This window comes from Centroberyx affinis, unplaced genomic scaffold (assembly GCF_046629955.1).
Source record: "Centroberyx affinis isolate AG114_WGS23_722 - 3 ecotype Tasmania unplaced genomic scaffold, CSIRO-AGI_Caff_v1 ptg000966l_1, whole genome shotgun sequence".
Lineage (NCBI taxonomy): Eukaryota > Metazoa > Chordata > Actinopteri > Beryciformes > Berycidae > Centroberyx > Centroberyx affinis.
The window spans coordinates 190316-202526 of record NW_027279537.1 but is presented as its reverse complement, the minus strand read 5'-3'; the positions used below and the strand labels follow the sequence as shown (position 1 = coordinate 202526).

Below are 12211 nucleotides of genomic sequence, written 5' to 3'. Positions count from 1 at the left end.
CTTAAAGATGAACAACAGAGTTTTGAGCTATTAGTAGCACTAGTGAGCAAAGTGGGTCCCTGTTCAACAACAAAAACACGAAAATCACGTCGTTTTCAAGCACACATATTCATTCATACATATTATTCAACATATTTGTCCCTGCTGGTCACCATACACTATCTCTGACCATCAGCCAATCAAAGCAAAGCAAAACAAAACAATGGCTCTGTATCAAACAGGCTCCTTATTGGCTGCCTTTTACTTTTAGTCTTGCCAAGTAATGTATTGCCAGGTGCTCCCTGTACAATCCAAACCATAAGCTCCCCCCAACAGTGCAGGCTGCTCATTTCCATTCCATAGGTTACATTCATTGCGCGTTCCCTGTGTTAGCAAAAACTAGATGATATTTCCTGTGATATTATAGTTGGGCCCACTTATCCAGGCTCAAAGCAGTGAGAACTATATTGATTCATTTATTTTCATTACTCGCTTATCCTTCTTTGAAATGTTGGGGTGCTGGAGCCTATCCCAGCATGCACTGGGACACCCTGGACAGGTTCCAGTCCATCACAAGGTTAACACAGATACACAGACACGATGGACCAATGCAGAGTCACCAATTCACTGACTGACAGGAGAAAACCCCGGAGAACACAGGGCGAACGCAAAAAAAGGAGCAGGAATCGAACTTGCAACCTTCTGGCTGTGAGGACTAGGGGTTCTGTCACGGTTTTGGGTCACGGTTCAGTATGTTTTCGGTACAGCAGGAAAAACAATGCTAAAAAAAAATAACATAGCTTTCCATTTATTTGGAAAAATTTAAACAGTGGCTCATGACAAAATAAGGCACACAAGGCACACAGGTGTTTAAAGCCCTGAAGAAGACCTACAGTGGTTGAAACATGTTGGCTTTTTTAATGATTTAGCCACTTTTTTTTTTTTATATTTCCTTCCTCATGGTTCTATTTTTATATTTGGAGTGCCTGGATTGTCCTTTTGTTTAAGGCACACAAATACTTGCATATCATGAACACTTTCATAAATATAGACATAACTAGAAGTGCACCCGGAGAGCACAGACCTCCGCCAAGGTTCGTGCTATTATTGCTTGCTCGTGAGTCGGATCCGCTCCAAAATTTAATGGGTTCTTCCTTGGCCCATGCTACACCCTTCCACCAAGTTTCATGAAAATCGGCCCAGTAGTTTTTCCGTAATCCTGCTACCAGACAAACAAACAAACAAACAAACAAACGGCACCGAAAACATAACCTCCTTGGAGGAGGTAATAATGATATGCCCCAGAATGTAAACAGTGTTTTTAGCAATTGCTAACCTTGCTGAGTAGCCAGAGAAAATCACTGGCCCTGTCTGGACAGCAGTCTTATTACTAGAGGAGGCCTGGTAATGTAGTTTGTACTGAAGTCACTCAGTGATTTCCATCCCATTACCAATCAAGTTTATTTGTGATTATTACAAAGCGCACGTCCCTGCAGGAGTAATAGTTACCTTTATTGTTTTTCAGCAACCTCCCACATCAATTCCAGTAATGTTACCATGCAGATCGATGCTATGCGATTGATAAATTACACATAGATGTATTCTGGAATCTGATGGGAATGACACACCCTTCAGTAATTTATGGGAGTAATAAAGCAGTGTATATATGCCGTCCAGATCGCTCATTAAAACAACTAACATGCAATGTAACATTACCAACTGACTTAGGCTGGAGTGTACTGGCTGAGGAGTTTTGAATTCAACTTCCACATACGCACTTAGCAAGACGTAGGCTAAAATTGTTCGGTTGGTAGGGCGTGCCGAACCGTAAGTCCTGTACCACTGCACCCCTACTGAGGACACAGTGCCAACCACTGAGACACCATGACGCCCTCGTGAAAAAAATATAACTGCCGTGAAATGCTCTGGGTCCTTGGGGTAGAGAGAGTCAAAAATATCCAGGCAGACTGAACCTGAACCAATTATGGTGGCCATTTGTTACCAATAAGAACACAGAAAACCCATAGTGCCCAGCAATGAACCCGAGCCTGTGACTATGCTGACGACCCATAATCCTCCTGCTCACTGACCTGGTTTTGAGAAGAGGAAGAGAAACAAAGAAGGGAGAAGAAAGTGAGAGAGCGAGAGAGAGAGAGAGAGAGAGCGAGACAGAGAAGGGGTGGGGGGCGGGGTGGGGTGGGGTGGGGGGCACATCGCTGTCTGCAATGTCGAGCATAATGTGCGATTCTGCTGCGTCTGTCTGAACACATGCTATAAAACTAATAATGGCGATGACTGGAGCAGGCCGCCTTGCCGAGCCATCTGCCGCACAGAGGGAACGGACTGATGGACTTTGGGCAGCCAAAATCACTACGGTCCACACATCAAATACGCACACATTCATGGATCTCATTTTACACATCAAAAGAAAAAACTGCTCAAACCCCCGGTTGCTCTTTCCAGCGCCTCAGCAAAGAGCCGTGTGCGGTTTAGATGGAAACTACGTCTGAATTCGTCCGTATCAGAATTATATTTTGAACGGGTGTTTAAGTCAAGAAAGAATCAGGGGAGGCAAAAATCCTGTCAAAAGCTACAACAGTCTAGAATTTCAATGACTAGCTCCCCTTGGGATGTTTTCCCACCATGGTTACAGAGCTTTATTGAAAGCACTGTGATTGATGCATAGTGTATAGTGAAAAAGCCCTATAGATGTAGCAGAGGCAGCCTGAAAGACAAGCATCCACCACTGACCAATAGCCCTATTCAATCTTGTATAAATACACACAAGAGACTTCTGGGACAGGGGGAAAGAGGGCTGCACTGGTGGATGGCGGTGATGGGGAGTGTCCAGATGGGCCTCGCTCTGGGCCGTCTGCCGTTTCCCAGCATACCCTGGGAGAGGCCAAGCAGCGGGTCAGCAGCTAAACGCGAGCTGGGAGAACCTGCCGAAGAAGAAGGGAGTGGCACCAGCTGGCAGGGACGAGTGTCGATCAAAGACGAGTTAGGAACCAGATTGGCTTCGTCGTGCCATCGCCATCATTAGCAGCTTTGTCCTGTGTCCTTATGCAGACACAGGGGCTGTGTTGATGTGTTAATGGAATCAGAGACGCTGATAAGATGCCTCATTATGAGCAACATAGCCAGGTATGGAGGCCACACAGAGATAAATGAGACTTTTTGGCTCACCTGCCAAGGGCTGGTAAAGTCAAATAATTTAGGTGCTTAGAATAATTTTTCTCAATGCTGTTTCCTGTATAAAATCAGCTACTGCGCGTTTAAAACTTGCCCAGTCACTTATACAATGGATCAAGTTTGGAGGCTAATTCACCACAAAGTGCAGCAGAGCTCAAATTACCGCAAAGCATTTTGAATCATAACTTCAAAGGCTGAAAACAGGTAAAGACCAGAGACTTTATATAACCGAAACGTTCAAATGATATCGTCTCAAAAAGTTAGCGATCAGTGTGGCAAGTGACACTTATTGATTTCTCCAAATCAAAGACCAAAAACTAATTTGACTCCCATGTGGTGCTTGGTGGGTGACAATTTCAGATCCGGTGTCTTACCTATCAAAACATTTTCCATGTAAAAAACAATGCATGCTCTCAATCACCATGATAAAATCCTCCTAACGAACAGGTAAAAAATAACAGCACCCTGTGGTGTTGTTTGGATCTTGTTTTGCATGTCCTTTGACACAATCTAGTTAGCATATATTACATAAAAATAGTTAATAGGGCCTTGGCTAGGCCTGTTTAAAATTCAGCACAATAAAATTAAGAATTGGTCAAAAGCAGGCTGCACTTGGTAAGCCTATGAAGTCACTTTTTGCCCCCTTGATCTGATTTTTAGGGATAACTATTTTTTAACTATAAAATAATACATTTGCATTTCATATTGGCAAATAAACACTCAATTTGTAGCACTAACACTTGTTTTAACTTCTTTCCCACTGCTGAAAACTGGCAGCCTTACATAAGAGGATGGTGCCATTTTCCCATCTCTGTCCCCAACCAGTCCATCTTGCACCCCTCCGTTGTTGAGATTTTTTTTTTACCATATTGGTTGTTTTAGTTGTTGTTGGTCCAGTGGTTTGGGTGGGGGTCTGCATTTTTTCTACTGTTGGCTGCAGGGTGCAAACATTTTCTACTGCTTCAGGCTGCGATTGTTTTCTGATCAAAAACATTACATTTTTCTCTCCTAGAAAGAATCCGCCATAATACCCTACGATTTCAACAAACAAAATGTGAACAGGATGAAACGCAAAAAAGGCTAATCCAAATTATTGGGGACACCGTTTCTGACCCTGGTCTGTTTTATGTTGAACATAAAGTTGTCCAGGCGAATGTTAGTTACACCTAGACACTAATGACTATGACACTAATGGAGAACGCAACATTTGTGCATCAAGGTAAAAAATAGAAACAAATTCTTGTTTCATTAATCATTAGAGGTAAATGTGACAATAAATCATGATATGGATTTCAGGTCATATGGCCCAACCCTAATACACACTAGTTCGGAACACAAAGTCAATTTGACAGGTGCATCCACCTAAGCTAGCGCTGCATGAGAAATCTGCGGTTGTGGTTACTACTGTGTTCCTGGCTCCTCAGCCTTGTATTAATGGGCAATCAAATTGTGGAAGAAACTGAAAGTGATGCCATTGCTGTACGGTCAATAGCCATTAAGCATTATTCATAACCGGGCTTGGCTGAATGCCCGAAATAAATATTAAAACTAGGGTTAGACCAATATATGTGGCCAATTAGCCTTATATTAAATATCAGCCACTCATGTCGTCCAACTCTGATGGAGGTTCCTCCTGACCACAGCTGCATGAAATGTTTTTGCACAAATTTTCTTTGCACACTGTGTTTATTCTTTCAATTGTTCAATAATGTTTTGTGTAAATTAATTCTTCGTTTAAAAAAGCAGTATTGTAACCCAGAGTATCCCTACTACTGAAAAATGTAGCTATCGGCAGCTTTGATACAAAATTATCAGAATCGACATTGGCCTTCAAAAGCCTGTATTGATTGAACCCTAACAAAATGGGGATTTTTGAGTGATTTTTCTTTACAGTTCTGCGTCTTTAATAATCGGCAAGAGGAAGGATCATATCAGAAACCAATTTTGACCAGCCGCTGTCAACTTTCTGTCAAGGATTTATATCGTTCGCATTTAGAGTAGTATAGTTAAAGGGTATGAATAGAAATGAATAACAGTGCCCCCTAGAGGCTGTTGGGACTAGGTTATAATACTAGACAGTAGCAGCCGAACACTGGCGAACACGAACACTTTGGAGAGCGTGAAAACAGAGGCAGGGACTATCACAGAGGCCCGGTCTTCTCTCACACCATTTGAATTACTAATAGCTAAAAAGGTGTTACAGAATTTTCTCCAAATAATACAAAAAGAAAGTTGCCTACCCTAGATTAAACAGTAACTGTATGTGGAGGGTAAACCCATTTTAACTCAGTTTACCCACCTTTTTAAGGGTTAGGGTTAGTGGAATTGAGTTTATCCACCTTATTAGTTGGACAAAAACATTTTATGATGCAAATTCACTGAACACACCATGGTAAATACTATCACTGATGTCACTTATATGAAGACAGGGTCTTTAAAGAAAAAGCTTTTCTGAAAATACTGATGTTTGTTCATATTGGTGGTTGTTTGTCTTATGATGCTCGCCAACTGGACATTATAGTTCACCTTCTGTTTCATCTATCTACATCACTGCTTATGAATATTACGTTAGCTAATGTGTATATTCCCTAACATTTTCATATTATGATGGATCACATCAACATATTTTGCAGGCTAAGCTAAAGTGCTACTAACGCTAGCTACTACTAGTCGCCACCTAACAGCTAGCTCTTTTACATTGTTGGGTCGCTGTTAGCAACAGTACGTTCCGTTCTCTTTTGTATGGAGAGAACTTCACCCCAAAGTTCATTAAAAATCTGGCAATTCAAGCTGATTGCTTATCGGTGCAAATGTGTACAAAGGTTAGAGCATGGTTCAAGAGCTTTTTATAATCATTATAGTTTTCAGGTAAATTCGGCATATAAGTGATCGACCAAGCAGTGCTTTATTTTATTCAAAATTCAACTTTTCGAAGTGGTTTACTCTACTCGCTACCACCACTACGGTGTATTTTGGTCGGAGAGGGACGTGGTGATAGCAGGCGCACCAATTCTAAAAAGTTTTATTAAAATACTTGCTGCTTGGTGGATCGGGTGTATGCCGAATTAAAGAGTGGACACCAAGGATTAGCAAAATATATTTAATAATGTTCTACCAGTTACGCAAATTCGCCGATAAGCAAGGTCACATTAAATTCTCACTTTTTGAAGCGAGTTTGGCGTAAGGTTCTCTCAATACAAGAACAAGCACGTATTGGGGCTAGGTCGCTACTAGCTACTATAGCTACTCCTCCGCTAGTAGCCAACTCAGAAGTGTCAAACATTGATTTAAACCATATTAAATGTCACCCAAACGCAGTTTAAAACCATACTATATTGTGCAATAGCTGCAACCTTTGGTTAAATAAGATTTGGCTGGTTTAAGCTAACTATTCACAGCCGACAGACAAGGTGCTCCGGACAGTGAATTGTCAACCAGAAGGCCTCGGTCAGTGATTGTCAATACCAGCATTCAACCTGGAATAGGGCAAAATCTTCGCGGTGCAATACGAAAATCTTACACGTTACCCATTTTCAGTGTTAAAGGTGTATACTTCTGCACTTTTCCATCGCTGTATTGCTGTTTGCAAAGAGGAGTTACTAGGCTAAATCTCCAAGCCAGCTCAAGACAAGGCTGTGATATTGTCAAACACGTCCTTCCAGGCTGGAAAAACAATGGAGTAATGTTAGGGTTACTCACTGACAGAGGAGCAGAAGGTCCAGTTGAACAGATAATATCCACAGTCCGGTAAAGTGTCGAGCAGAAACACAGCGGAGCAGCGGGACGGTGTGTTTTCTCATTGTAATGGGAACCAGGAGGAGACTGTCCCTCACCACACCAGGAGCACTGCCATGGAAATTCAACCAGCAGTGTGAGGCCACCAGTGTCAAGTTAGCCAGAATATAATATAGGACTTCCGGTCATAACCTTCAAAGTAAAACACTTAATAATAAGATGAGACTCAAAAGTCAATAATTTTACTTTTACTTAAGTATGTTTTTACGGAAGTGTTGTACTTCACTACACTTTAAATCACATCCCCTAGTAATTATGTGGCTCTCCATCAGCACAATCATAAATTGACAAATTGTGGAGCCATTCATAGTGAACGGTCAGTCAGCAAAAAAGACCAGAGTAATCTGGCTTTACTTTGTTTGTGCACTTTATTTTCTAATTTCTAATGTTTCCAGTTAAAATAATCTACTTTGAACTCTGTCCTCTCGTCCTTTTAAAATCACATGGAAAAGATCACAGCTAACAACGTTCTCTTTTCTAAAAAGGAACTCAGTAACTTTTACTCTGAGGACATTTTAAATTAACTACTTTTCACTTTTACTTCAGTAGATTTTTACAATATTATGTTTACTTCTACTTAAGTAAAATATCAGCAGAATAACAGTAGCCTACTGCTACTTGAGTAGGACATTCTAGTACTCTTCCCACCCCTGACCATCACACATTGAATCAGCCTTGTATGGTAACAAAGCCCGCCACTTGAGGTGGAAACGTTTACGCAGCATCCACCTGTTCTTTACTTGTTTTTTTGTACATGTTCTATATCGGTTTCATTCTCTCTTTCTCTCTTTCTTTTGATAAAAACTGCCTTCCCATGAACAAAAGTGCATGAAACTTTGCAGAGTCTAGTCTGGTCCGGTCCAAAACAACGCATACTGTCATATGGGGCCAGTCTTCCTGATGGGGGCACTATAGCAACTGGCCAAGGTTTAAAACTTCAAAAATTAATACCAAATCAGCCATATGTGCTACAGGTGTACAGTTTGCTGAGAATGTAGGCCTATGTGAAGGAATGAGGAATCTTGTTACCTAGTGGAAGTTATTAAGTCAACTCCTGCCAACTTGAAAATGACACCAAACCAGCTTTCAAATATTCTGCAGACCCTCAACTTTAAAAGTTATATAAGGTTTTTAAAATGTTCAAAAAATGAGACCACAGTGACTATAATTGTCTTGTCTTATCATTTTAACTGTAGAGAAATGTGTCATTTTGACAAAAGAAGTTCAATCTATATTTTTTTCACTGCCTCCTTTGTTCCTCAATAAATGTGTGACCTGCTTATTGTGAGAAAGGTTGTGGCATCGAGTCCTGGGTGCTGCAACCATAATGTGACACAAATGCAGCTGTGTGCTGGCTGGTTTATGTGAAGTTCCTCTCTAATAGGCGTTATTTAAACCTAACAGATTTCATTTTCTCCTCCTTTTTTTCCTCAATGCTAAATGACTAAGCTGTTCACGGCCATTTTGCTGCCAGCAGGTAGAATTTAACTTACTCTCTCAATTAATGCCTTGGACTTAAATAGTCTTAAATAGTCTCTAATATCTACAATTATCTGCAATGTGGACATTTATCCAGAATATGTACAGAAAAATGTCCTGTTGAAAATACTGTAAAAATGACATTTTGCAGAACAAATCTATATAACAATTAGTTTCACTCCATATTTGATATAATTAAAATACACACTGAGTTTTTATTTGAATACGAATTGTGTTATGTACACTACATCACTTGTTTTGTTTTTTCAGTGAGACAAATTTTACGCTTTTATTTTGAAGACCAATCGTCATAGTTCCGGTGTTACTGTGTCTACATGTGTCAAGCTTGACGCAGCTTCAGAGGCCTCCCAGGTCCTTTAAACAGCCGTCCAGAAGATGAATGAAATACACCGAGACAAGCGGTATCAGTCTGGCTTCAAATGGACGGGAAATTGGAAAAGATGACATGGATTTCAATCTGATTTTAAAGGCTTTTTATTATGATTATATGAGACGAATATCTTAAATACATAGTTATTTAGATAGTACAGGCTATAGCCTACAGAAATCTAGTGGAGGGTAAACCTACCTAAACTCAGTTTACCACCTTTGTAGGCTGACATCAATCTTTACGGCATAAATTAATTGTGTACATCATACCAAATAGTACCAAACTGATGGTCTTTGAAGATAACATAAAAAAAAAAGCAGTTATAAAGTCGTGCTTTTCTGAAAACATAATTGATTTTGTACATATTGGTGTTTTTGTTGTTTTTGTTTTGCCTTCTGATGATTGTGACTGGAGGTCATAGTTTACAACCTTTTAATTTCTCATTACATCACTGACTATATAGTGCCAGTGTAGCATAATTCTACTTATTTAGATAGTTACAGCAACAGAAAACGGTTCTTTAGGCTTGTACCATTGCAGAACGCTATGGTGCTGTAAGGAATCCTTTTACAACGGTTCTCTATAGATATGATGAGGCTGTAAACAGAACCAGAACATTGATTTCAATCTCTGTCTGCCCCAAGTCTATGACTAAAGTGACGAAACAAAATATGTTTTAGAAATGAGGCTTAATTCAACTGTTTGGTCCAAAACCCCAAGACCAATATTTGATTAAGTTACAGGCCTAGTCTACAAGCTGCCACACTTTCATGTAGGGGAGACCGGGGATGGTTGTAACATGGGGATATGGTGCGTTCCATTGCACTCGGAACTCGGAGAAAAACCACATCTTCTGCTGTCCTGCAAACCTTAACATTGGGTAACGTTATTACCTGTGGTATGTGACGTTGGTGGAATAGGTCATTTAATTGATAAACGTATTGCACCGAGCATTGCTCCCGCACACACTGGGCCCTGCTTCTCTGCCGTTAATTTACATACACCCACATCCTCTCCATGATACCCTATAAACTTTAGTATTTAAGTGACGTTAGTGGAATTATTTAACCGATACCCGTGTCTTAATGCTTGTTTTTTTTTCTTCAATATTTTGACAAAGCCCATTTGGACTCATTATTAGCAGCAAGAGGCAACAGTCAGCTGACTCTAGGGCCAATATTCTCTGCGGGTCCAAGTACTACAGGTATGTAAGAGACAAATTATATATGGGTCCAACATTTACAAACTTATCCTTTAAATCAGTGATTCTCAACCCTTTTCATAACAAGGACCCCTGGTTTAGTCCACATTAGAGCCCCCCCATTTGATGAGATTTTGTCTCTCGGACCCAAAACTGAGAATACTTTTGTTAGATATGATTTTGTCCAGAATTCCATGACTGTCTGTATTGTAGGTAGAGAGCAAACAGAGAAACTATCATCAAAACGGTCATTCTTCTACATTCTCTAATTGTGTTAACTATTTGTAAATGAAATAATGCTGAAGTTAAACAATTCATCAATTCGCTGGGGACCCCCTGGAACCCCCTCAAGGACCGCTGGTGGTCCCCGGACCCCACGTTGAGAACCACTGCTTTAAATCCATAAATGTTAGTAATCCATTTCTCTCCCATTCGTATCATTTTACAACCTACTGTTGATATTGGCAGCAGCATACCTTTCCATAACCCCACAATTGTTCATATCCGATTGTATTTTTTTATGTTTTATTTCATGCTATTTTTATATTCTAGTTGTGTGCTTCTTTCCTATTTCCCCAGGGTGATCAATAAAGTTTCATCTTGCATTCCAAGTAAAACCCACTAAAATGTCATGCAAAGAGACAACTTCACGCAGCCTGTCAAAGTTTCCAAGTTTAATAGTTAAAGTAAAAGAATGAAAAAACACCCAAATATTTTTTTTTGTTGTCACATACAGAGCATGGTTTGGCACAAAAATACCCCACAATCCTCTCCAATATGCAAACAGTCACAGAGGCACTTCTATAGTCAGCAGGCCAACTGTGAGTCAGCGAGCCAGTGAAGACACTGAGGAGCCTGTAGATCAGAAACAACTAGACAGACCGGGGACTTTACTAACCGGATCAGCTTTCCAAAGAAAAAAAAAAAAGAAGAAAAAAAAAAAAAAAAAAAAAAAAAGTCAACTAAAACTAGAAAAAGCATCTAAAACCAATGCGAGAAACTATCACATCCTTTCTGATCTAGAGGAGTGTCTTGGGTGCAGGGGGTCAAAATGGAGATTTATTTTCCAAGTGTTGGATGAGGCATACAGTATTGACTTTCCTCCTAAATCTGGGACTCAGCATGGACAGTCCACAATCATGTTTTATCGTTTTCTTTTATTTAGACAAACCCAAATAAAAGGCACATAAAACATTGCGCATGTTTACATAATTATTCTCGACAGACGTACATTTAAAAAAAAATGTAGGAATGTTTTACCTTTCTGCTAATCAGAAAGCCTAGTCTTCGTATATACAAAAAATTACCATTGTTAATGTTCTAATACAAAAAGATTTATAAAAGGTTATCTTGTTTTTTTTCCTTGCATGTGTCTATCATAACTAACACGTCCTCTGAACTAAATGGTTTGTACAAAGATATACATTCATTTGCCTTCACAATATCTGCCAAATTCATCATGAAAAATACAGGGAAGATTGCTTTTTAAAAAAAAATCATCTTCCAAAGCATAATTTGGCCAAAGAAATGTTTTGTTTTTCACATTAGGTTGCAGTCAAATTAAAGCACATGGTTAAATGTCAATAATACATGTATTACAAAAAAAAATAAAATAACCAAATTTATGTTTTCTAGGTTGTTCGTGATCACGATGCCGGTTTAGAAAGTTGAATAGAATCACTTCACGACCATGAGATAAAAACAAACTACCGAACAAAACAAACTAATGGGAACATAGTTTGGTTGCCAGGCCCGTCGGGCCCGTGGCCGTCTGAATTGATGAAGGCTTCCTTCACAAAACAACTCCATCACAGCACATCTAGAGGAGGAAGCATCGAAGTGTGGAAAAGTCTTGCAAAGTAGTTCAGGCACACTTGTTTCGGCCACTGGAGAAGGACAAATGACACCACACGCTTTCTTTCAACCTAATTTTTTTTTTTTAGTGTTTTGTTTCAATAAAAAAAAAAAAAAAAAAAAAAAAAAAAAAAAGAGTCACTAGCCTTCTAATGACAGTTTTTGAACTCAATCCTATACTGGACGAGCTCAGTCGTCCACATGCAACATTAAAAAACTGATGGGAAGGGAATCCATTTCCAAGATCATAATGCCGTTCCACGTTTGAGCGATTCCCTCGGATGACAGTGTTGGCATGCATACAATACTACCGAAGGCCT

At 39.8% G+C, this 12211-nt stretch overlaps 1 protein-coding gene across 3 annotated transcripts in view; it reads right to left on the bottom strand.

Moving 5' to 3' along the window:
* The window catches only part of cuedc1b (CUE domain containing 1b), a 37126-nt gene extending 30122 nt beyond the window's left edge, over positions 1-7004 (bottom strand). For 2 of the 3 annotated variants that reach the window (XM_071522209.1, XM_071522211.1), the window contains exon 1: positions 6871-7004. The gene's annotated coding sequence lies outside the window, so the exon portion shown is untranslated. Of the gene's footprint in view, positions 1-6698; positions 6822-6870 lie in introns of those variants that run through there. The other variant, XM_071522210.1, reaches the window with a different exon arrangement.
* Positions 7005-12211: the final 5207 nt, after the last annotated feature.